General features: G+C 45.4%; 2 long non-coding RNA genes across 2 annotated transcripts in view; one reads left to right on the forward strand and one right to left on the reverse strand.

Annotated features, from left to right (window-relative positions):
• LOC146081026 (uncharacterized) overlaps positions 1-448 on the reverse strand; it is a 108,552-nt gene extending 108,104 nt beyond the window's left edge. Inside the window, exon 1 of the long non-coding RNA XR_014475051.1 lies at positions 155-448. This is a non-coding gene — a long non-coding RNA (uncharacterized LOC146081026). The remainder of the gene's footprint in view (positions 1-154) is intronic.
• On the forward strand, positions 103-26,902 carry LOC146081027 (uncharacterized). Its single transcript, XR_014475052.1, has 3 exons — positions 103-563; positions 19,076-19,274; positions 26,702-26,902. It is a non-coding gene; the product is annotated as an uncharacterized LOC146081027 (long non-coding RNA).
• Positions 26,903-27,501: the final 599 nt, after the last annotated feature.

Below are 27,501 nucleotides of genomic sequence, written 5' to 3' on the forward strand. Positions count from 1 at the left end.
CCGACCGCAGACAGAGAAGACAGAGGCAGAGCTGCTGTTACTGACTTCAGAACTACTATAAATTAGCAGAATGTGCATGGCTGCTCCTTAGCCCGGTGACTGCCTTCACTACAAGACCCCACAAGGCATAAAGTGCATATGGTATGACACTTACCAGGTGTGAGGGGTGGCCGGCTGTGTGTGCAGGTTCCCTGTCCGTGGCGCACGTGCGGGTGCCGTTGCTCTCCCTCCCTGCTGTGCGGGGTGCCGGCTGTTCGATGGGGGCAGATGGCTTCCCTTCTGTGCATTGTTCCATGGCCCAGGGGCGGGACTTGATTCGGGCTCTGGCAGAAGTGATATCTGCTCTGATTTCTTCCGCTCGTGGTCCACCCGCCGGGATAGGATCGCGGCTGCTGGTCACTGGTGCGCAAGAAGTCTCCCCCCCCCCCTTCCCCGTGTCCATTCCTGGTGCAGGTGGACAGTGAGCTGAGCAGGGGAGGATGGGAGCGTGCAAGGCACTGCCCTTCCCTCCCTTCCGTGATTTGCAACCCCCCCTTCTGGTGAATCGCCTCATGGGCCTAGAGGTAAATTCGGCCCTGCCAGTCAGTTCATCTATTATCTTTCTTTATATTGTTGTGTAAGATGCGTGATATTATCCAACATGTAGTCCATTAAACATCTGTCACATAAAATAAAGTACTTTTCTTGGGATGCAGTCAATTTACTTACAGTGAAAATCCTGACAGTCAAAATCCCGACCACCATTCACCGACAGTCAAAATACTGACATTCGTTATGCCAAGATTGTCAAATTACCAACATTTAAAATGTCGACAGGTCAAAAAGACAACATGAATTTTTCATGATTTTTTCATTGAAACCAACTTGTTGATATTTTACCATCCCATTGGACGTGGTGGGGGAATACAACAGTATGCCGAGCAAGTCACTGTGCCTGAATCATGTGAGAGGACGCGGTACACTCATACAGTGTCCATGTCGACATAAACACCAAAATAAAGTAAAAAAAAATTATGTTGTCTTTTTTGACCTGTCAACATTTTAAATGTCAGCATTTTGACTGTCTGCATTTTTAATGTTGCCAGTTTGACTGTGTCTGTATTTTGACTTTGTTGGTATTTCGACCATCGGTCAATGGTGGTCGGTATTTTGACCAACGGAATTTTGACTGTAGGTAAATCATACTGAACCCCTTTTATTATGCTTTGTGCTTAACTACAGGCTTGCCCTCAGAGGGTAATCCAAAAATACTGCTGCAATTCATGGCACTAAGGAATCCTTGGATGCAGGGGCTGCAGCACAGTTCAAGATTCAAATAAGTGAAAAACACCAACTGCCAGTGAGTCAGTTGGTGGCAGTTGGCCCTGCTGAGGGCCAGGAGGAGAAGAACTGAGAGGGTTGGCCAGTCTACAACACTCCCGCCTCACTTGAGCGCAAAAGAACCCCTTCGCTCCCACCTCCCAGCTATAAAATCTAGTAGTGCCCCTTTCCATCTACCCTACGCCCTCATGTCCATATGACAAGGTCTGATCAGGCAGAATGGCAGGCTCCAGGCAGGGAATGCGGTGCTGGCAGGGAGGGTGAGCACCCAGAGCAGAGGATGGCAGCCCTGTCACAGGGGACCAGCAGCAGCAGCTCTCAGCAGACCTCCGGCTCCTGGTCTCGGCAGCAGCACGGGAACACTGCTTGCTCTTGTACTGCTGCTTCAGTGTGGTGATTATTAGTACATGCCAGCACTGGGGCTGCCGAGACCAAGAGCTGGAGGTCAGGTTAATCCCTGGCAGAGCAGGTTAACCCCATGGCAAAGAACATGCAACCCCTGGCATCAAGCATGAAACCCATAGCAACGAGCATGTAAGTAAGTGGAACTTATGTGGCATAATATGTAATAGGCTATACAGCCTGTGGTATTATATGTAATAGGTATAACAATGTGTGGCATAATGTGTAACAGGCATTATGGCATGTGGTATAATATGTAATGGGTGTGTCACGTATAATAGGCATTACAGTGTACATTTTTGGTGCACGCCTTTGGAGCGCACTGTCCTTATATTTAGTTTGTTTGATTCCTACACTTTCAATTTGGCTCCTAGATTTTAAAGAAATTTGTCTAGCCCTGATCGACCCTATACGGTGTAATGTGTGGCGAACAGTTCGTTCAGAGACCTTCACAGTTGCTCCTTGATTAAGATTCCCTGCAATTTGACTTACTGTTGCTCTTCTGTTGGACTGGACAATTCTGGCAAGTCTCCTTTCAGATCGAGCATTCAGTAGCCTGTGACGACCACAAGCCTGACGTTGAGACCCAATTTTCTGCTTGGTAGTCCACTCTCTGTAAACATTAATAACTGCTGCCCTCCAACACTTCACAAGTGCAGCCATTTTGCTGATACTGGTTCAGACAGTTTGAGGGCCTACAATCATCCTGCATTCAAACTCAGTTAAATCACGTATTTTTCCCATTTCTTTGCAAGCAACACAGCACAATTGATGCTTCACTTGTTCTGCATTCCCTTTTTATAGCTATCTCGCCCTCTAGCTGCAACAACATGAAGTTATGGCCGATCTGCGTATAAGTGTCAAGTGGTCAATAATTGAAAGAAGAGATGGATAGATTGCGCTCACCTATGATGTAGTAAAGGTATGTGTGAGTGCATGGAAATTTGTAGATAGGAGTGAGTGAGTAAGTAAATAAAGATAAAAAAGATGAAAAAGGATAGTCAGGTAAAATTCAAAGGGAATTTATTGAAGTAATTTTTTATGTAAAGAAATGTACGGAGTCCTGATATCTGCAGGAATAGGCCAGCGGGGTATCACTCCACAAGGCCTTGTCTGAGGTATAAGTCTGACCTATGTAGGTCCCTTTAGTCCATAGGTCCCTTAATAGGAACCTATGTACCTTGGTGGGTGACCGCAGCGGTCTGTCAGGGCAAGGAGATGAGGGAATGTACTTGGCAAATGTTCAGTGTATCATAGCCCCGTGGAGCTCAATTTAAAACGATAGCAAAAAGTCTCGTGCAGATTGAACTGTGACAAATGTCCAAAGGGGTGTAATGCCGGCGTGGAGGGCAGTGAGCGGCGTCCCGGATCGTCGTTGGAGGTTTCTGCCGCCTTGCTGAGGATGGTGGTCTGTTAGGCCCAACAGACCACCATCCTCAGCAAGGCGGCAGAAACCTCCAACGACGATCCGGTAAGAGTGCACAGCGGGACGCCGCTCACTGCCCTCCACGCCGGCATTACACCCCTTTGGACATTTGTCACAGTTCAATCTGCACGAGACTTTTTGCTATCGTTTTAAATTGAGCTCCACGGGGCTATGATACACTGAACATTTGCCAAGTACATTCCCTCATCTCCTTGCCCTGACAGACCGCTGCGGTCACCCACCAAGGTACATAGGTTCCTATTAAGGGACCTATGGACTAAAGGGACCTACATAGGTCAGACTTATACCTCAGACAAGGCCTTGTGGAGTGATACCCCGCTGGCCTATTCCTGCAGATATCAGGACTCCGTACATTTCTTTACATAAAAAATTACTTCAATAAATTCCCTTTGAATTTTACCTGACTATCCTTTTTCATCTTTTTTATCTTTATTTACTTACTCACTCACTCCTATCTACAAATTTCCATGCACTCACACATACCTTTACTACATCATAGGTGAGCGCAATCTATCCATCTCTTCTTTCAATTATTGTACTCAACAGGGTGACCAGGACCCACCCGATAGACTGCAGCTCCCTTTATATTCCAGCTCTACCTCTGGGTAGACATACACATAGGACCCACGTAACCATAACTTGAGCGCTTACTACTTACATTTTCTATTAAAAGTGTCAAGTGGTCGTTATAATTTGAGATCTTGGCTCCAAGACAGGTAGGCTCAAACGAAATAGGTTGCAGCAAGACAGGGTTTTATTAATAAGCAAATTAACAGGAGGCTTATCAGCAGCACATTAAGTCCAAAACAAAACCAGCTTTTCTTCAGCAGCAATAGGTAAACTTATTTCCATTCAATTTGGACCCAAACTCTCTGCACTTTCAGCTTCAGAACAGGCAGGCAGAGACCAAGGCACTCACCCTGTCTATGTATTAGCAGGTCTCATACAGACACTGGCAGCACCAGCTCTCTCTCTCTGGATGGTTTTCTTCAAAACAGACAGTCCCCACACTGCCCACAGGCAGCTTCCCCTATTAATCAACTCCAGAACTGTACCTGAACTCCCAGCTCAGGAGATGATTAATTTGGTGTGTAGTATGGGAATGGCTAGTATCAGACCAACACAAGCATATCAAAACCCGAACCGTACCACCCATTTCAACCCTGTCTGGGATTTATAACACTGAAATCAGCAGTCTCAGTGGCACATACCTGCCATCTAGCAATTTTCCTGCTGACTTCCTACAACACACACATATATAAATACATACATACATACATACATACACCAGAAGACAAGGTGCTAGTGCTTGTGTCCACTACAGAAAATAACATGTATGCTCAAAGGCGGGGGCCCTTATGAGATCATAGAGGTGGTGGAACCGTTCAATTACAAGCTTCGACAGGAAGGTAGAAGGAGGGAAGTGCAAGTCTACCATTTAAATATGTTAAAAACTTGGATGGAAAGTGCCAGCCAGCCCTCTTTGATAGCAAAAAAAGGTTCCAGAATGCCAGGTACACATTGAAGTCATATGAAGTTCTAGTCAGAAACAGGAAGCGGTGAATTTAGCGGCACCTACCAACTTGTTTTCTGCCATTCCAGGAAAGACACAGATCATCCAGCATGATGATATTCCACCGAGGGTGGTAAATAGCCAGAGGCCATAACGCATACTAGAGGCAAATCAGGCAGCTGTAAAGCAAGAGGTGGAGGAGATCCTACGCCTAGGGGTCATAGAGGAATCAAACAGTGAGTGGAAAAATCCCATTGTCTTAGTACCTAAGCCTACAGGGTGCTTAAAGATTCTGCAATGACTTCCGTAAATTAAATCAGGTTTCTTGCTTTGAGTTGTACCCTATGCCCTGGGTTGATGAGCTGGTGGAAAATTTAGCCAAGAGTCAGTACCTTACCACTCTTGATTTGACAAACGGCTATTGAGAGATTCCATTGAAGGAAGCTGCTTAGGCAAAAACAGCCTTCTCTACCCCCAAGGGCTTATTTCAGTACAAAACGCTGCCATTTTGTTTACATGGTACCCCAGCAACCTTCCAGAGTTATGAATAAGTTGCTGCAGTTGCACAGGGAATATGCAGCTGCATATTTAGTTGACATTGTTATTATTATGGCCCATTGACCCATCTTGCCCATTTACTAAAGGTGGAGGCCATGTTAAAGTCTCTACGGGCACATGGGTTTAACTTCAACCCTGAGAAAATTGCCCTTGGTATGGTGGAAGCAAAGTATCTGGGATATATTGTAGGCAGAGGACAAGTTAAACCTCAGCCTAGTAAGGTAGAAGCAGTCCTCACTTGCTCTAAACTCAAATGTAAGTCGCAACTTAGGGTATTTATCGGTCTGGTGGGATATTACTGCAGGTTCAAACGGGACTTTGTCACTAGAGCGGTTCCACTAACTGAGTGTCTCAAAAATCAGTCCCCAGACAAAATAATGTGGTCTAGACCACTGGCAAGATTTAAGGTGAGCTTTGTGTACAGAGCCTGTCTTGGAAGCTACTGATTTTTTTTTTTAAGTGTGTGTTGCAGATGGATGCCTCTAGGATAGGATTAGGAGCAGTCCTTTCCCAAGAGGTAGATGGAGAGAAGAAACCTATTCTCTACCTTAGCCATAAATTACTGCATAGAGAGCGCATGTACTCAACTGTAGAACAGAAGTACTTAGCAAGTAAGTGGGCAGTGGCGTCGTTAAAGTGTTATTTATTGTTAGGAGAGTTTTGTTGGTCACAGACCATGTGTCACACCTGGGGTCTGAGTCAACGTGACAAAGGCCTCAGGCGTAGGCTTGGACCGATATACAAATCAGGGAAGCTTGATCAGACCTTTGTATATAAACAGCACCATATTGCATCCAGAGGCAGTAAACAAGCAGAGGTAAAAGTACAACCAGTTTTATTATGGAAGCTGGAAAACAGAAGGTTGTACTTGGCAACTGATGATATAGTAACGTATGCAATTGGTAACAGGTAACGACAATAATGGAAGCAAGATGACAGTTGCAGTGCACTGATGAAGTCCATAAAGTCTATGAGCCAATAACCACAGAGTGGTAATACGTTACGTGGAGTTGCTTGAACTGTGGAATACTTGGAATGCTGGTTATAATGTGAAACGATGGTAGAACATCGACTGGAATGCTGAGCAATGGTAGAACATCAACTGGAATACTGAACGATGTTAGGACATTGACTGGAATGCGGAACGATGGCAGAACATGGACTGGAATGTGGAACGATGATATAACATTGACAGGAGCTAGGTTGGAGACTGCTGAGGTGAGTAGCCCTTGCTGGACTTAGGAACTGGAATACCTGGAACTTGAACACACACAGCAGCAGCAACTCAACTGAATCACAGGAGACAATTGAAGTACTAGCAATGTGCCTTGGATTTCCCAGCATACATATACCCACTGACAAGCCACGATTGGCTGGGCAATTATGACAGGGAACCAGACTACACATGATTGGCAGTAGAACATCTCACACAAAGCTAGGACTGCCACAGGTGCTAATTACTAGCATGCATAGTCTCTCTAGAAAAAAGTTTGGTACCGTGTTAGCCAGTTGATAAGAAAAGTTTTATTGTTCCTCAGTGAGAAAAACAAAATAGCAATCTAGCAAATATGATACCTTTTAATGGCTAACAAAAATAAATGTTGTTAAAATGCAAGCTTTCGAGACTACTTAGGTCTCTTCCTCAGGCATGGTATAACAAGGTGTGTGAAGAAACACATATATATACACAGCAGAGTAGGAACAAGATGTGATAGATGGACATTCTTAAGATCAAAACAAAACAAAATAACAGAATGAGCTTGTAAATTGAGTCCTTAATTAGTTTGTAGATAAGTAGTGTGAAAGTTTTATTGTCTCTAAGTTGATGACAGACCAGAGTTAGAGCTCCGATGCCCTCACTCTCTCTGGGCCAGATTCCTCAGATGTTGTAGTGGGCCATAAGCTCATTCTGTTATTTTGTTTTGTTTTGATCTTAAGAATGTCCATCTATCACATCTTGTTCCTACTCTGCTGTGTATATATATATGTGTTTCTTCACACACCTTGTTATACCATGCCTGAGGAAGAGACCTAAGTAGTCTCGAAAGCTTGCATTTTTTTTTTTTTTTACATCAATAGATTTTTATTGATACAAATTTTATATATGGGATACAGAAAAGAAAAAAGGGAGGGAGACTGTGGGGAGGGAGGGGGGGGGGGGGGATGGACTGCCGTCGGGGGAGAATACAGACAATATAGGACAATAATAATTTACATACAAAGAATTACACATGACCATAGCATACATGTAGGAACGCTACGCAGAGCGAACTGAGAACAGGCATACAGATACAAAATCGGTATAACGTTAAAATTAGTCTAGGATGCAGGAACCTCAGTTAAACCTAGATGAGGGGTGGGGTGGGACTCGAATCTGAATCAGGGGGTTCATTCAGGCTGAAGGGGGTGGTTTGTCCCGACAGAGTTGAGGCGGAAAGTCTTGCGCTCTCTCTTGCAGACATATAAGTGAGCCAGGGGGCCCATTTGGAATGAGGCGCGGAAGGGTTAGGGGAGTTGGTCTGGAAGCCTGTTTCCATGAGGAAATGGTGGTTTATTTTTAGTATAACCTGGATAAAAGGGGGGGGCGCGGGCTGCTTCCAGTGTTGTGCTAGGTTTGCTCTGGCTGCTATGAGGATGTGTCCGAGGACATAGGTTTTCTCGCTCGGAGTTTCCTGCGGATATACTTGGAATAGAGCTAGGAGTGGGTCAGGGACGAGAGTTAGTTGTAATACTACCGAAATGAGTCCAAAAACTTCACTCCAGTATGCCTTGAGTTTATGGCAGGACCAGAAAATGTGGTAGATGGAGCCTATATTTCCGCATTGTCGCCAACACATATTAGAGCACGATGGCCAGAAAGTGTGTAGGCGATCCGGGGTTAAGTAGAGGCGATTTATCAGTTTGATATGCATCTCCGTGTGGTTAAGGCAGCGAGACATTGTATAAGAAGATAGGAATATCTTCCGCCATTGAGAGCCAGATAGCTGAATGCCTAAATCAGATTCCCATTTTTTATGTGCCGGAGATTTGGTGAACTCTGCAGGGGTTATCAGTGAATTATACCAGAAAGAAATGTCCCCTCTGGATAGTGTCTGGGAGGAGCGGGATAGGATCATCTGGTGGCGGGGGTCTGTAGTGGGAGAGTTAGCAAAGTGTGAATTCCACCAGTGTGCCACCTGGAGGTAGTGGAGGTATTCATGTGGGGGGAGGGAGTATACTTCTTGAAGGTAGGGAAACGGTCGGATTGAGTTGGCGTTGACTATATCTCCTAGGGCCGTAATTCCCCTTTGTTTCCAAAGGGTAAGGTTGAGGTTGGGGACTAGTTTCGCCACAGTTGTAATGGGGAGGGTATTGATGAGGGAGGTGGAGGCGCGCAAGGTGGACAGTAGTTGGTCCCATGCGAACAAAGTAGCAGACGTTGTAGGGAGAAGGGAAGATAAAGGGGGCCTGGTGTGTTTTGGGATCTTGAGGAGGTCACGGAGGGGGATATCGGGGGAGTGGTGTTGTTCAATATCTACCCATGCCCTATGAGTAGGAGTTTCAGAATAGTGTTTGGAAGGGGCAAGGAGGCAGGCTAATTGGTATTGGGATAGGTCTGGGAGGCCCAGCCCCCCATACGCTCTCGGGAGTGTCATTTTGGAGCGGGCCAAAGTAGGGGGCTTGGCCGCCCAGACATACTTTGTCAAAATAGAGGTCGCTTGTTGGAGGGCTTTTTTAGGAAAAACATAGGGGATAGTGCGAAATAGATACATTAGTTTGGGCAGAAGGGACATTTTAAATGCCGCCATCCTGCCCATCCAGGAGATTTCATAAGCCGACCAGGATCTGGATAGTAATGTAATGGAGGCAAGGAGAGGGGTAAGGTTAACGTCAAATACTGATGACATATTGGGTGGGATGTGGATACCTAGGTACTTTATGGAGGTGGTTTGCCAGTTATAGGTGTAGGAGGATTTCAATTGGGGGAGCTGGTCTGTGAGGTTAATTGGCAATGCATCAGTCTTGGAAGTATTGAGTTTATAGTAGGATGCGGCGCTGTATGCAGTAAGTGTCTCGTGGACGTGTGGGAGCGTGTGAATGGGGTCTGTCACAAATAATAGCACGTCGTCCGCGAAGAGGCTTAATTTATGCTTGTTGGGGCCCACCTGAAGGCCGGGGATATTGGGGTTATTGCGGATGGCCGTGGCCAAAGGTTCGATAGAAAGGACAAATATTAGGGGTGAAAGTGGGCAACCCTGCCTTGTGCCGTTGGAGATACGGAAGGGGGAGGAGAGAAAGCCATTACTGAACACCCGGGCCGAGGGGGAGCTATATAGTGACATAATTGATGATAATATACGATCCTTGAAGCCGAAGCGAGACAAGACTTCCTGCATATACCGCCAGTTAAGGCGGTCAAATGCCTTTTCGGCATCTAATGAGACTAGGAGAAGATCCTGATTAGCTGACAGGGAGTCTATTAGATTAAAGACTCTCCGGGTATTGTCCGGGGCCTGGCGTCCCGGGACAAACCCCGTCTGGTCCGGGTGTATCAGCAAGGGTAGGTAGAGGTTGATTCGGGATGCCATTAATTTGGCGAAAATCTTGATATCACTGTTCAAGAGGGCTATTGGGCGATAATTTTGGCACAAGGCAGGGTTCTTACCGGGTTTTGGGATAGTGATAATTCTGGCTTCTAGGAGTTCAGGGGGGGCGCGTCCGAGCGAGGATAGTTCATTGAACAAGTCAGTAAGGTAGGGGGAGAGCAAATCGCTGAATGTTTTATAGAATTCTGTAATGAACCCGTCCGGCCCTGGGGCTTTATTGCTAGGGAGTGTCTTTATAATTGACTGGACCTCTAAACGGGACCAGGGGGCATTTAAGGCGTCTAGTTGGTCCTGGGAAAGGGTGGGTAGGTGTAGGCTCTCAAGAAAACTGTGGATAGAGGCAGGGGTGGGCTGCGGCGTGGAGGGGTCGCTGGAAAGGTTGTAAAGGTTAGAATAATAGTCTGCGAACTGGTTGGCTATATCTTTGGGGTTTAGTATTTTCTCTTTGTTGGGGGCTGTGATATATTTAATGCGATTTCTGGCATGCTGGGCGCGTAGCTTCCGAGCTAACATTCTTCCCGATCTGTTGCTGGCTAGATAGAACCTATGTCTTATTCTATTTAAGGCCGCTTGAGTACGGGTGAGGAGTAGTTTCTGTAATTGGCTCCGAACTGAGGCCAACTCTATTTTCAGGGAGTTAGATGGGGTAGTTTTGTTTTTGGCATCTAATTCCGCTAATTTATCTTCTAGGGCCTTTTGGGTTGCGGCAGCATTTCTCTTCAGGGTTGCCCCTGCCTGAATTGCAGCCCCTCTTGTGACCGCTTTAAAAGCGCACCAGTGGTTAATTACTGAGGTGTCTGATATTTTATTGTTGGACATGTATAGATCCATAGATTTTTGGATAATGCTTTTAGCAGCTGGGTTAGAGAGTAAGTGGGGGAACAAACGCCAGGGTCTGGGGGGGATTCTAGAGGGGTGGAAGTTCCATTGCCATACTACTGGGGCGTGGTCAGACCACGTGATTGGGAGAATGTCAACTCCTACGGAGTGCTGGAGGGACCACTTGTCGCAAAGGATATAATCGATTCTCGAGTAGGTGTTGTGTACTTGGGAGTGGAAGGTATATTCCCGTCCTGTGGGATATGTTGTTCTCCATGTATCATATAAGTCGAACTCAGAGAGAAGATTACGGAAGGCTGTCGATTGATTGTCTGTGTAGGATTGGTGGCTAGATGGAAGTTGGGATTTATCCAGGCGAGGGTCTAATGTTAAATTGAAGTCCCCCAGTATTATTAAGGCGCCCTTTGTGATTTTTTGTAACAGAGTGAAAAGTTTACGTAGGAAGGCCACTTGATTCGTATTGGGTGCATAGATGCATACTATTGTCATAGGTCTATCCTCCAGAGAGCCGGTCAGAATCAGATTTCTACCGCTCTTATCGGCGGTCTGGGAGCTACAAATAAAGGGGGTATTTCTATTGAACAAAATAGCTACGCCGTTACGTTTAAAGGGTCCATTGGCATAGAAGGCAGTCGGGTAGTTGGAGTCCTTAAATATGGGAGGTCGGGGGGAGGCAAAGTGAGTTTCCTGGAGGGCTACAATATCGGCCTTCTGTTTGTGAAAATATGTCAATGCCATTCTGCGCTTGTGAGGGGAGTTCAACCCCTTGACATTCAATGACAGCAGCTTAGGCATGGCATGGAGTTAAGTAATGCGGAGATGTAGCTTCTGTATCTATACCGGTACAGCGCAGTGAGGGAGGAGGTAGGTGGGAATAGCGCAGTCCATGGGAGGGGGGGAGGGGCTTGAGAGGAGTAGTGTATTGACAGGGGGGGGGGAGCAGGGATAGGAAAAAACAAAAGGGTCCAGTACCTAGGACCCGCACAACTACTGCAGGGGAAAAGAAAGACATTTTCATGCAGTAGTATATGAAAAGATTGGGGGTGGTGGCCTGGCGACTCTGATTATAAAACTAGGGGAAATATTGGCCACCCCTCCAGGAACGACATAATTAACTAAGCAAACATTTGATATATATTTTAAGACATAGCATACAGTATAAGTATAACAGTCCACCTGAAAAAGAAAACAAAACTCAGGGGGAGCAACATACTATAATGGGGGTTGAATCCCGTCAAGGCTACTTAAAGTAGTGGAGTAACAGGACCCCAGCCAGTGGGGTACAATGACCTATATAGAAAACGAAGTCTTGAACAGGCTAACAAACTAACATTGGGCTGCTACAACTGTAAGCAGCAAAGTCCCAGTGCACGAGAACCCGCACCATTAGTAAATAAATGAAAAAATAATACTTAGCAATGAAGCCTCGACCCGCAGTGGGGAGGTGGTGGAGGTCCGTTGGCATGGGAAGTCCATCATTAGGAAAGGAAGTGATAAACGACAGCTAGAACTCAAGTATCTGTCCAATCCTTACGAAGTGGTTGTGGGCGCTTCTGCCCCTGCTGGGTGGTGATGGAGATATCCCATTCTAGTAGGAGTTTCACACCCGCGTCTAGGGATGATATGGTGTAGGTGGTGTCTTCATGCATGATGATTAACTTCACCGGGAACCCCCACCTGTACCGAATCTCATGGTTTCGGAGTGCCGTGGTGATAGGGGCGAACGACCGTCTGCTGGCCAGAGTTGCGGGGGAGAGGTCTTGGAACACCTGGAGGCCCCCCAGCGTGTCTGAGAGCTTTGCGTCTCGTGCCGCCTTGAGTATACGTTCTTTAACTGTATAAAAGTGCACTCGGAGCAGAGTGTCCTTGGGTAGGTCGGTAGAGATCGTTTTGGGTCTAGGCAGGCGGTGTATTCGATCAATGAGGAGATCTTTGGGGTCGACTGAGGGGAGGAGCCTACGGAACAGTGCTATGGCATAACCTTCAAGTTCAGCGTTGGTCACCGATTCAGGAATGCCTCTGATTTTAATATTGTTCCTTCTGGATCTGTCTTCCAGGTCTGCTAGTTTAGCTTTGTACTGGTCCATCTCAAGTTGCTGGCGGTCGTAGGATGATACGAGAGCATTGTGAGAAGTAACCAGTTCCTCCATCTTCTTTTCCAGATGATCTGTTCTATCACCTATTGCCACCAATTCGGTTTTAACCTCCCGAATGGCCAGTTTGAGGTCTCTGGCCAGTTCGGCCTGGAATGCTGAGAAGACTTGGCATAGTGACTTCACCGTCACTGGTTCGTCTGATTCCGCGTCTATTCCAGCTAATCCAGGAGGGGGGCTGGGCTCTGATAGGGCAATTGGGTGATTATACACTTGTTTCAGAGGACTTGGTTGATGTTGGGGGGTTTGTGGAGATTTTCTAGCAGACATGTTGATCTTGGTGGGTGCTACTTCTCTAGGCCTCTTTGGAGGCATGGCGGTAGCTGGCACTGTTTGAATGTATGGGGGAAGTAGAGATCGGGCACTGTGGGGGTCCCTATTGCAGGTGTGCTTTCACATAGGAGTTGCCTTGTCGAGGTCGTCACAGAGGGGCCGCCATGCGGTCAGTGTGGTCACATTAAGCTTTGGTGGGTGGTTTGGCAGGGGGGGGGAGTCCAAAGATAAGAGATGGGCGCAAGCTAAGCTTTGTGGAGTCTGGTCCCAGGAGAGATCGAGTAGCCGTAGTGTATGGTAGGTCTAAAGCCCTTGGTGATGGCAGACCTAAATAGGAGAATCGGTGGGCCCCCTGTCTGTGGGGGAGGCAGGGTGTATTGGGGCACAGATTAAGGCCTGTTTGTATGGGCCCTGGGGAGGGAGAAGGTCTAAGTGCCCCCACCTGTGGGAGACCCAGGTTAATGATAGGGATCTGAGGGGGAAGATGGCGGGCACCACGTGGGCGCCTGTGCTGGTTGGGGCTGGTAGCTGGTGCCTCCGATTTGTGGACTGGAGGGGAGAGAGTGACCCCTGGTATATATACCCTTCGGGTGGTGGGGATACAGCGCTTTCGTCTGAGACTCACCGCGGGGGGGATGACGCGCTGATGGTGTCGCGTGGTCAGCCTCCGTCCCTGGCTCCGTCGCCCAGGTAAGCTGCGTGTGGGGAGGATGCGGCTATCGGGGCTGGGCACAAGCGTGCCGCAGGCAGAGGCGTCAGTGGTCGGTAAGGTGGGAGAGCGGGGTTCGCCTGTGGCCGCGTCTCCGTTCGCGCCAACGCGCCGCCTCCGGCTCCAAACTCGAGGCCCCGGCTTCAGATCCCGGACCAGGCCGCAACCTGCGACAGTCCTTAAAAGGACTGCCCGGCTCCGCTGCCGTGGACCGGGGGTTGCGGTGGGTGCCTCCCGCACAGAAGAAGTCGGTGGGAGATTCAGGGGGGCTTTACTGAAGCAGGGCAGGCTATAGGGCTTCAGGTGCTGCAGGAGCTCACAATGGCTGCTTCCTCTCGGCTCGAAAGCTTGCATTTTAACAACATTTATAATTATTTTTGTTAGCCATTAAAAGGTATCATATTTGCTAGATTGCTATTTTGTTTTTCTCACTGAGGAACAATAAAACTTTTTTTAGTCTCTCTAGGAAGCATGATTGCTAATTACAGCTGGCTGGAATACACAAAAGTGAATAGCAGAATGACAGGCCAGATGCACAGGATTCAGACAGGATTGTGACAGTAACCCCTCCTTCAGGGTGGACTCCGGACACCTTAGGAAACTTTAAGAAAAGTCACAATTCTGTCCTTGGAACAAGTAGACCAAGGGTCTTCAACATGATCTATATTCTTCTTGGTTTTGCAAGATGGACGAGCAGTTGAAGCCAACAATCCACTAAGACTAAGGTTCAGTCTAGTGTGATAACGAGGACACTTGGGAGTAAGACTAATGGAATTTACACACATGTCTTCTGGAGGAAAAACATGGCTAGGAAGGACTGGAAACGAGGAAGTCTCAGAGACTGAGGAATCAGCTGTGACCGAATGAATCTCCTGACGGATGGCTGAAACCGGATTGTCCCTGGAGGTACTTGAACTGGCTGGGACCGGCATGGACTCTGGACTGACAGGTAGAACCGGATGTGATCCAGAGGTGTTTGAATCATCTGATTGATGATCTAGGTAGATTAGAGGAATGGTCAAGAGCTGGGGTAGCCAACCCTAGTCCTCAAGAGCTACCAACAGTGCATGTTTTGCAGGTCTCCTCACAGAATCACAAGTGAGCTAATTAGCTCCACCTGTGGATCCTTTAAAATGTGTCAGTGATTAATGAGTGCAGCTGTGCAGCAGATAGGATGTCTGGAAAATGTGAACTGTTGGTAGCTCTCGAGGGCTAGGGTTGGCTACCACTGGTCAAGAGCATGGCAACTACAGTTTAATGCCAAATGCAAAATCATGCACTTGGATTGCAAAAATCCAAAGACAAAATATAGTATAAATGGCACTATAATGGAAACTACTGAGGAAGAGAGGGATCTAGGTGTCACTATTTCAGGGGACTTAAAGGCAGGTAGGCAATGTAACAAAGCAATGAGGAAGGCAAGTCAGATGCTTGGTTGCATAGGGAAAGGTATCAGCAGTAGAAAGAAAGAAGTAATATTGCCACTGTATAGGTCATTGGTACGACCTCATCTAGAGTATTGTGTTCTGGAGGCCATATCTCCAGAAGGATATAAATACATTAGAGACTGTACAAAGAAGGGCAACTAAAATGGTGCATGGCCTACATCACAAAACGTACCAGGAAAGACTAAAAGATCTTAATATGTATACTTTAGAGCAGAGAAGGGAAAGGGGGACATGATAGAAACTTTCAAATATATCAAGGGTTTTAACAAGGTACAGGTGGGAGACATTCTTCACAGGAAGAGGAGCAGCATAACACGAGGACATGCACTGAAACTAGAGGGAGGAAGATTCAGGAGAAATTTGAGGAAGGATTACTTCACAGAAAGAGTAGTAGATAAGTGGAATAGCCTCCCATCAGAGGTGGTAGAGGCAAATACAGTAGTACAATTTAAACATGTTTGGGATAGGCTTATTGATATCCTTACAAAAGAAATAAGAATCAAATATGGTTTGAGTTAACATTTAAAAAGGGGAAGACTAGATGGGCCAAGTGGTTCTCATCTGCCGTCAAATTCTATGTTTCTATGATCTGCTGGAACCAAAGGAATCCCCAGATAGATGGATGGAACCGGATTGGATCTGGAGACAATTGAACCGGCTGGGACTGGAGGAGACTGACCGGATATATGGACGGGACCAGATTGTGTCCGGACGAACTTGAGCAGGCAGGGACTAAATCCGAAAGTTCAGTCAGTCCATCTTGGACCTGGACCATGCTGACTGCCAACATGGTAACAATCTCAGAAGGAAGCAGGCAGGAGTTTGTTTCTTCATCTGTGGCCTTAAAAATTCCCTCAGGGAACATATCCCTGAATTCTTCCCTTAGGGTTAACTTTTTTGGTCCGCCTCCTGGGGTTAACAGGTCATAAACTCCTCTTTGAGTAGACAACTCAGTTGCTTTTTCTGGAGGATGAATATTGAATACCCCTCCTGCGGCCAGTATTTCAGATGCCTCTTCAGAGGCTAGAGTCGAATGCACTATCTGGTACTGGAAGTTCATGTGCCCCTCTTTGGGCGTGAAACTCTGAGATGCCCCCACTTGGGGCTGACGACTGAAGACCCCCACTTGGGGCTGACAACTGAAAACCCCCACTTGGGGCTGACAACTGAAAACCCCCACTTGGGGCTGACAACTGAAAACCCCCACTTGGGGCTGACAACTGAAAACCCCCACTTGGGGCTGATGACCGAAGACCCTCACTTGGGGCTGATGACTGAAGACCCTCACTTGGGGCTGATGACTGAAGACCCTCACTTGGGGCTGATGACTGAAGACCCTCACTTGGGGCTGATGACTGAATACCAACACTTGGGGCTGATGACTGAAGACCCCCACTTGGGGCTGGAAGTTTGAGCGACCCACCATGGAAGTTGGCTGAAGAAACCCCTGTATGGGTTGGGAGAACAGATTTCCGCTTCAAATTAGACTGAAAGGGCAAAGTTCTAGGTGCTGCAGATAATCCCTCTTTAATGACCAGACTCCTTTACTGACCAAGTAGAGTGTTTAGTTCTAATATCAGAATACCATATTGCCTAATGTACTGAAAATGAGACTGAAGCTGGCCACTTACACATAAATAGTAATACAGGTCAATTGCTATTATAAAATTTATGTGTGTGACTGCAAAGTATGCCTAAAAAATCTTAATGAGACTGATCCCAAAGGAGTAACGAAGCTGACATGTAGCAGCCACCCATGCTGATCGAGCACATGCTGAAGGCTTACTTTGTAGTGTGACTGGTGCCACCACATTATTATATATTAAATGAGGTAAAGAAAAACAACATCATTACTCTGGAAAGATTTTGAGACACATGTATTACATAAGGCGCCGGCCACTGGAGGGTGGAAGTTAGGAAGTTAGGAGCAGGTGTGTCCCCCCCTGGATAGGATGGAGGTGAGCGGCAACTCTCCCCCCCGTGGAGCGATTTCGCAGTCGCATCGCCCATCCCCCCCCATGGAGTAACTTGGCGGTCCTTGCCGCATCACTCGCCACCCCATCTGGTGCAGGTGTGGGGGGTGCCGGGCGCAGGCCGCATCATCTGGCACTGCCCCACCAACACCACACCCCCCCCTGTTGGAGCGGGTGAGCGCTTTAGGCAGGACATAAACTGGTCATGCAGAGGTGGGGGAACTCGTTTCTCTATGCCACCTAATTACCCCCCTCCCTTCACCCAATTAGGCAGAGACAGGGCAAGTATCTTTATCAAAAAGAAAAATAGACTATGCAGGCAAGGAAATATCAAATTCGATCCAGTAAATCGAATGTGTACACTGCACCTTGAATGTAAATCGAATTTGATATCAAAATCGAATCGAATACAAAAGTGCAGATCGAATGTGAAAACGAATAGAAAATCAAAGGCAAAATCAAAAAGGTGGTGGAGAGGGGAAATCGAATCGAAAGCAAATCAATGCATCTGTTCGCACCTTAAATCTGTTCAGGCATCCGAATCATTAATCTTCTTGGTAGCATACCTCTCCTATAAATGCTGCAGTAGTACAGGCTAAGCACTAGTAAATAACAAAGGTGTGAAACTATTTTCTTAAGATTTAATCATCCGCCAACAATTGACAACAAATTTCAGGAATATCAAGGGATATTAGGAACCAGTCACAAGAACCAAATACCTATACAATTTCAGAGCAGTTTCTATCCAGAGTGCAACCTCAGCAATATATATCTATCTCATACAAACAGAAAACATGGGCAAATGAACATCATAACCTGTATGTTATTCCCCTGTAACAAAATTAGGTACTTGTGTATTATCTCGGGGCCCGATTTTTTCATCTTATGTCATTGTACAACCAAAAATCGATCGCATGCGATGCGACGCAATTGGACCCGATTTTTAATTGTACAAGCACCCAGATGCCTGATTCTTATGTTAAATGTCCCCCCCCCCGACCCGATTTTTCATTGTACACCCACCCTGATGGGTAATGACTATGTCAAAGGCCCCCCCCATTGTTAACGCCACCCCACGATCAACGCCAACCCGAAGCGTGGCGAGCGCAGCGAGCCCGCGAGGGGTGGCGGTAAGCTTCCTCCGACCTTTTCATATCCCCACTATCCACGTCGGCGTGGAGTTGATTTTAGATAGTGTGGCGAGCGCAGCGAGCCACCGAGCCCGAAGCGTGGCGAGCGCGCATTACTTCACATGTATTCCGCGTCTGCTCACAACGCTATATAAAATCAACTCCACGCCGACGTGGATAGTGGGGGCATGAAAAGGTCGGAGGACGCATACCACCGCCTCTCGCCATGCTTCGGGTTGGCGTTGATCGTGGGGTGGCGTTAACAATGGGGGGGCATTTTACATAATAATTAACCATTATGGTGGGTATACAATTAAAAATCGGGTCTGGGGGGGCCATTTAACATTGGGTACAATGTAAAAAGCGGGTCGGTCGCGTCGCATCGCATGCCATAATAATGGCATGCGATGCGACCGATTTTTACATTGTACAAGGAACGTCCAAAACCCCTGAAAATCGGGTCCCCTGGTGTCTCATCGCATGCCTTAAGCAGGGGCATGCGATGAAAAAAAATCGGGCGCCCAGATATTACACAAGTACCCAAAATTATAACTCAACTGCAAGCGACAAGTTTTCCAAACAAGATATTTTTCAGGATTTCTAAGTAGAAGTATAATCAATGAAGCATCAATGCTGGATTAATACCTCATTTAGCCTTCGGCAAGGTAATGGTTTGGGGCCTCTCTCCAACAATCCATAGCATTTTATTTTTTCTGATTGCAGCATGCATCGATAGAGAACCTTGGTGTGTGGGATCACCAGCCAGGAAGAAGAGCGTTGGCTCAAAATGCATTGGCACAACTGTTTGGCGAATACAGAGACCAGGACCTTGCCCAGTCTCAGCTTTCGGACCTTAGCGGGGTGCGTGCACCTCTGGAGACACTCTGCTTACCACCACCTTTGACTCCATACCACAGCCTGGGTAAGACCACATTGTGCATTCTAGAATTGCTTTTGAATACAAATTTTATTGCATGTACATTTTAATATTTGGACCATTTACTGTATCCACAGGGATTGCCACATCCCCTTCTTTATTGTCTCATAGTTTATGTCCTACATCTATACCTATGTATCAATAAATTACCAGTAGATGTTGTGAAAGCTCTGTGCACCACTGGTCAATCTTTATGGCAAAAAAAGTTTTTCTGCACCTGCTATTTCTTCAGGGCAAATTGAATACAGGGATGAGTTTAATACTGGTACAACAAATTTCAATCATAACATTCAAGCAATTATGAAGCCCTTACTTTATCTTTGTTGCTGGATTAGTGTATTACCACAGTATTGTCATTTAGTAGGCAAATCAATGTGGCAGGGAGTTCCACAATAATAAGCTTCAGCCCTTTTCACTTTACACCATTCCTGCAACATCTCTAAGGGGGGGTATGCAATCTGTCGCCGCCATAGGTGTGCGCAGCACATTTTATTAGGGGGTGTACCGTCAAGGGGGTATGCCTAGCACCACCTATTGGGTATGTCTAAGACCACCCACTGGTTGTGTCTAACACCACCAATCAGGCGTGTCTACCATCATCTATTGGCACTTGCTACAACATAAAACATCTCTCAGCTGCACCATAATCTCCTGCCTACTTAAGTTTTAATCTTCTAATTACTCTGTGTAACATGCAGAAAAAGTCAGAAATATAATATGCATACCTCCCAACATGACCCTCTCCAGGAGGGACACAATGCTCTGCTTCTAGACTTTTCTCTTAATGTATGATTGCCATCACCTGTTTTTGAACAGGTTTACTAATAAGAAAGGTGTTTCACCACAGGTGATGGCAATCCTAAATTAAGAGGAAAGTCCAGGAGCAGAGCAAAGTGTCCCTCCTGGAGAGGGTCATGTTGGGAGGTATGATATGGATGATGCAGGTATGTAGTGATATGACAGTTGTCTAGTACAATTATCAATGCAAACACACATAATTGATTGATAGGTGCTTCTTTTAATGGAATACAGTTCTAAAAAGCAAAAGTCTGGTAAAAGGTATTGCTAGTGTTCATAAGGGTATGCACAGCATTAGGGGGTGCCTATGCACCCTTAACACTCAATGTGCGCACACCTATGGTCGCCGCTATTTCCAACGGGGTAAATAGCGGTGGCTCCCTATTCAATGCTGTCTTTAGCGATAGCATTGAAGCGGGATCACGGCAGAACGGCCCGACTTTAGAAGCTGTCAGGCCCATTCTGCCGATACCGGCCGTGGATTGTCACAATCCCGGCCGCAGATCGCCAATCCACGGCCACGCCCCCTTTGCACCGTTCGGCAGGCGGGACATGAAATCCCACCTGCCATTCTGCAGTGGATCATACCACAAATGGGCCAGGATCATAGCTGTCGAGAGGGATCAATAGCCGTGATCCTGGATAGCATACCCCCCTAAGTTTTAAGCACACCTTTATGGCATGCAATGAATAACTGTATACTGTTCCAGAATAGCTAATTTGATTGCTCTCTTTTGTCTGTATAACTATATTAAAAGTATGTAGAAGAATGTAGATAAGTATATATACTGTATAAAAAAAAAAAGCTCTTCCTGTTTTCTTACCAGTGTAAAAAGGGGAACTCAGTTTGAAGCAACCCACTCACATCAATGAAACAGCCACGGCTGAAAGGCTATATCATCTCCCATTGCAGTAGCCACCCAGCATAATGGGGCAGATGTATTAAGCCTTAAGAAGAGCTAAATGCAAGGGTGATAAAGAGATAAACTTCCAGCCAATCACCTTCTAACTTCCATGTTACAGGCTGTGTTTGAAAAAAGTCAGTTAGCAGGTGATTGGCTGGACGTTTATCTCTCCTTATCACCCTTACATTTATCTCTTATTAAGGCTTAATACATCTGCCCCAATGCCGGGTAAGGATGCCGGTATACAAGAGGTCTCAAGCCAGGTTGCACCCGGGTACAAAATCCCAGGTACTATGAACCGACGCAATACGGTCTAACTTCAGCTACATTACAGTAATCAGTAGAGAGCTTGCAAGCTGATACACCTAGAGGGTATATGAAGATTGTACAATATTGAGGACACAGGAAATATGGCTTCTCTACCCACCATCAAGTGATATTAGATCGCATTTTTTTATAACAGCACGGAGAAAGTATTACTCAGACCAAAAAGCAGGAATGAACCAGAGAAATTAGAACCACAATCTGCACAAGATTAAAGGCAATACCTCTCTTAGCATGCATTATAAAATGTAAAACAGCTGCAAACCACTCTTCTGCCTTAAACATAAAAGGCCAACTGAAATTGTTTCGATTAACCATTTCAAGGGCTGCATTGATAGGCCAAAATGCAAATTAGGCAATGGCACTTCTCAAAACTTATGAGGTTTTCACACGGGATGAATTCAGGGTATTTTCTAAATGGTCTCTCAAGATCACTTAGAAAATGCCCCTAAATCGCTCCGTGTAGGGGCGATAGCGATAAGTGGAACTAAACGTCGCTATTGCCCAGCAATTAATATTCAGCATGCAGGATAAATGTAGTTAATCGCCGGACAGGGCCAGTGTCCTCACCGTAGAACATGGCCAAGACAGATCGCACAGCACTCACACATCGCTGTGTGCTGAGCAATCTAGCATCGCACAGAACGCTCAGCAAATCTACCAGTGTGTAGGCTCCTTTATTGTTGCAAAGAAAGTGATTCAAGGCTGAATATACTGTACTGTTCAGTATTTATCTAAATACAAAGAGAGCAAGTGGTTATTTAAAAGAACAAGGACAAAACACTCAAATGATGTACTAACTATTGCTGGGATGCAGTTAAAATCCCGGCGGTCGGGATCCCGGCGTTCAGAATCCCGACGCCGGAATCCCGACCGCCGAAATCCCGACACTTTCTCCCTCCGTGGGTGTCCACGACACCCCTGGAGGGAGAATAAATTAGCGTGCCGAGCCCGCTGCGTGGTGAGCGCAGCGAGCCCGCAAGGGGGGGGGGGCGATCCACGTCCCCCCCTTGTCGGGATTTCGGCGTCGGGATTTTGAACGCCGGGATCCCGACCGCCGGGATTTCATACTGAATCCCTATTGCTCATCTAGCACTAGTGTCACAGGCTATATATGATTAACAAAAACCATGTTGATTAGTCACAATACCCTGGAAATATTTTTTAGAAATAAATTGTAATTAATGTGTACAATATGAAATATACAGCACAATATTAGAGGAGAAAGTGAATCCTGGCATTTACTGGATCTGCAGATTGATATATATATATCTATCAAAAAGAAGGACAAGAGGGGCGCTCCATAGTGCATAAATGACAATTTAATAACAACATATAAAAACACGGTCCAGGAAAAGCAACAAGGTACTCGTACCGAACCATGCAGCGCTGTGGGCTGGGTACCACAAGATATTCAAATTTTGAATGCCAGGCAAAGCTCCTACCACCAAACGCCGGGGCACCGCTGGAAACCACGAACCACCACTGGGGATCACCGTCAACAGGTGTCAGTGTATCGGGAACCACACGTGAACAGCTACGGAGGAGGGAGCCGGGCAGCAGTTGGAGCAGACGTCACAGGCCTGGCATTCAAAATTTGAATATCTTGTCGTACCCAGCCCACAGTGCTGCATGGTTTGGTACAAGTACATTGTTGCTTTTCCTGGACCGTGTATTTATATGTTGTTATTAATTTGTCATTTATGCACTATGGAGCGCCCCTCTTGTCCTTCTTTTTGACAGATTCTTTCCCCTCTCGTGAGTCCCGAGAGTTCAAAGAGGTGGCTGCTATTCATATTGTGGATATAGTGCACTAGCCCCAGATGTACCCTGTTTGAGCTAGTCCATTGCTGGAGTGGTCCAGGGCTTGTGAATCAAAACAAGGTGAAGTTTATTTCTTCTACACGGTCTACGCTGTTTCGGGTATTAACCCTTCGTCAGGACCAGAAGCCAATTCAAAAGTGCAACTTGCACTTTTGAATTGGCTTCTGGTCCTGACGAAGGGTTAATACCCGAAACGGCGTAGACGTGTAGAAGAAATAAACTTCACCTTGTTTTTATTCACAAGCCCCGGAGTGACGCCCGTTATTTGGAGGTTGCATTGGTGGCTGCACGGCCACAGGGGAAGGCACCCGGGCCCCACGGATCACCAGCAAGCGGGGAGTGCCGGACACACAAAGGAGATTATATATATAAAAAAATATAACAAGAGGTATAGAGAGCGCTTTTACCACCCAATGGGACTTCGGTACTTATGTAGTATCTGGGCGCCCGATTTAGAAATCGGGTCGGATCGAGCACATCGCATCACATGCGACCAAATCGGATGCGATGCGATGGACCCGATTTTTCCATAGGATTCAATGTTAAATTGGACTGAGTCCATTTTAACATGGAATTCAATGGGCAAAGGGGTCCTTTTCATACCCCTACTATCCAAGTGGGCATGGAGTTGGATATAAACCTGTAGCGAGCGTAGCGAGCCACCGAGCCCGAAGCGTGGCGAGCGGACACAGAATACCGTTCGCTCGCCACTCTTCGGGCTCGGTGGCTCACTACGCTCGCCACAGGTTTATATCCAACTCCATGCCCACTTGGATAGTAGGGGTATGAAAAGGACCCCTTTTTCCCATTGAATTCCACGTTAAAATGGACTCAGTCCATTTTAACATTGAATCCTATGGAAAAATCGGGTCATCGCATCGCATGCGATATGGTCGTATGCGATGCGATATCGCATCTGATTGTATGCCTTAAGTTAAGGCATACAATCAAAAAATCGGGCGCCCAGATAATACATAAGTACCGGGACTTCCACCAGTTACAGTCATATAATACAAAAACCCAATTCAATATAATCATAAAACCAGAATGCTTTAATAGTGTTTCAAGAACCACATCTGGACATTGTATCCTTTTCGGAAATGCGATATCAATAACCCAGGGTTATTGATCAATAACCCAGGGTTATTGATCAATAACGGGTTATTGATATCGCATTTCCGAAAAGGATACAATGTCCAGATGTGGTTCTTGAAACACTATTAAAGCATTCTGGTTTTATGATTATATTGTATTGGGTTTTTGTATTATATGACTGTAACTGGTGGAAGTCCCATTGGGTGGTAAAAGCGCTCTCTATACCTCTTGTTTTCCATGTTCTTTGTTGCCTCCCACTAACAGGGGGGGTCTTAGAGTAGCTGCTACACTATAAGGGCGCACGTGGGGTCATTCTTTGGATATATATATATATATCTATATATATAGTATGGTGGCCCTAAGGAAGCAGCACCCCTATAGTGCCTTGCTGTTAATAAAGGCACAAACAGAAGGAAAGAATAGAGGTGCGCTGTTTTAAAACCCCACTTAGTGGTTATGTACATACAATAAATCAGTAATAGTTAATAAAAACAAATGCACATTTATTGGGAATTTTCCATCATGTAGAAAACAGTTTGTTTCACTTTGAGGTCTTTTTTTTTTTTTTACTTCAGAGGCTACATTTTTTATTGTGAACAGAAGAATGTCACATTCAGCACTGTCATTTACCTGTTATTGAATATACCTGCCGAAGCTTTGTTTTGATCATTTACCAAATAGGTGGTCCAAACAATTATCTATAATTATTGCTGTTGTTTACTGCATTATTGTACTAAGCTAGAGGATACACCTCCATTCATGCATTGTGTAGAAGACACATTGGGGGAAATTTACTAAAGGAAATGTGTAAAAAATAGGTGTAAAAATAGGTGTATTTGTATCCAGAAATACACTTATTTTTGACATTTTCTATCCCGAAAATACGGCAATTCGTATTGATAGCACATCAATACTAATTGCCGTATTTTTGGGATAGAAAATGTCAAAAATAAGTGTATTTCTGGATACAAATACACCTATTTTTTACACATTTCCTTTAGTAAATTTCCCCCATTACCTTTGGATTAATTGCCTCTGATGAAGTCCTAAGGGACGAAACGCGTTGGGATGCGGATTTATACTGTATGTGGCAGTTATAAGAACACGAAAATGTGGATGAATTTCTACATGCTGGAAAACTCCCAATAAATGCTCGCTTGTTTTTTATCAACTATTGCTGATTTATTGTATGTACATACATACAGTGCACATATATATAAAGAACTTGACTCGTTACTTACATAGTATTACAAGGATTCCAATCTCAACTAGTTTATAAAGTTTGAGATGGAGGTCAGTAGGCGTCAAAGTCCTGTCTTTATGTCAAGTCTAGCCCACATGAAGATACTACAGTTGCTGCAATGGTTAACATGTTTTTGCTCTACAGCACTGAAGTCATGGGTTCAATTCTCTTCATGGCCCTAACAGTGTGGAGTTTGTATAGTCTCTCCATGCTTATATGGGATTCCTCCAGGTGCTCCAGATACCTCCCACAATCCAAGAATATACTGACTCCCGATATAGAGTCCATGTGTTAGGGAATACAGATTGTAACCTCAAATTGGGCCAAATAGGTGAATGGACAAATATCCTCTGTAAAAGCACTGGGGAATATTGTGTGCATTATATAGATAACTGGGAATAATTATGATAGCTTGTGTGTTCACACTACAGTGTCAACCTCCTGTTCCACCTAGCCCCACCTTCCTAAAAGGAGGGGGGGGGGAGAAGGATTCCTGAAGTGAAGCTAGGCAAGCAGCAAATCTGGCACTAAAATGGCATTAGACATTTTCGATTCAGTAATATAAGGTGTTGTGCATACGGAAGGTAGGACTCTGCAACAAAATAGACAAAACAACAACCTTAGCTATTCACTTTTTCCCCCAAACAGCTGGAGGGCTGCTTTATGTGGCTGAAAATGGTAGAACTTTAGGATCCTCAGTGACACTAACTAACTTGGTTATTAGAGCAATCAAAATTGTAATCAAGGTTTAGTTTGGGTATAATTGTGTATTATTCATAACTGTTTTTTAGTTCTATTTAAGCAAACAGTTTTACTTTAAAGAAGACTGAGACTGCAGTCGTAGCCATATGCTGATGACAGTTTGGTAGATCATTTATCTAGCAGCATCTTGATTAAGGAGAACAGTTTAAACGAACAATCGGAATAAGAAAACGTGCCATATGCGTGATGAAGTCACATCTGTTAAAGAAAAATACATAGTTTATGTGGTTAGCAATAGCAGGGGTTGCTAATACAAATTAAAAGATGACAGAACTAAATAGACAACAGCTGTCAAACATGATGCACAATTACAGACTGTAAATCAAGGTGTTTAATGCATTTATTAACTTAAAGCTATTTTTAAGACTAAAACATTCTGAACTGTTACTTATATAATAAATTTTAAGTATTATTTTACATTTAAAAGTTATATACCCAGCTGTCCCCTTTTACATTTTTAGAACATATGAACTAATTTGAAGGCCAAATATGTTCTGGATCGCAAACGATAAAAATATCCTAGTCCCGGACCCCAAGTGTAAACTATAAAGACATTAGAAGACAGAACTCATTGATCTCCAAGCCAAGATGACTAACACCCATAGCATGTGTTAGTTAGGCCATACAGCACAAGAATGTTCTTGTTCTGTAGAAAATAAAAAGGTTACTCGGTCAACAATTGTTTTGTTACCTAATGAAGAAAGGTAGTAATTTTACTGGAAGTTCAATAGTGATGTCTAGGAAAACGCTAAATAAGGCCTGAGTAACAAGTTTAACCATCCCTCACTTAACAGATTAGTTAAATGGCTAAATATTAGCCACAAGGTATTCACTTTGTCCAGTGACCCAGTGGTACAGTTGAAAGTACATAGTCTAGCGCATAGCAGCAGCACATTTCAGAGCATAAGAGGTGCAAGTTCACAGTCAGAGCTGCCCAACCACCCCCTCTGCATCTGATCAGGACTCTCTCCCATATGTTCAGCTACAGTACATTACCCCATTTCCTATGGTGATCAGACACTGTGCACATGTATTTCCTGTATGATACACCCCATTTGGTCTGAAACCCTTTATGTCACACAGGATCCCACTGAAACACAGCATTTAAAAGGGAATTTTGACAATTTAAAGTGAAGTGTAGGCTCAAAGCTGATGTGCAGTGCAACCCCCCCTCCCCTTGTCAAGTGGCTTCTTGCTGAGCAGTGACGTGTCCACCTGAGCAGCTCCGGATCGCCGGCGTTTTAACCTCTTCACTCCAGGA

Source organism: Crinia signifera, chromosome 5 (genome assembly GCF_055691185.1).
Source record: "Crinia signifera chromosome 5, ASM5569118v1, whole genome shotgun sequence".
Classification (NCBI taxonomy): Eukaryota; Metazoa; Chordata; class Amphibia; order Anura; family Myobatrachidae; genus Crinia; species Crinia signifera.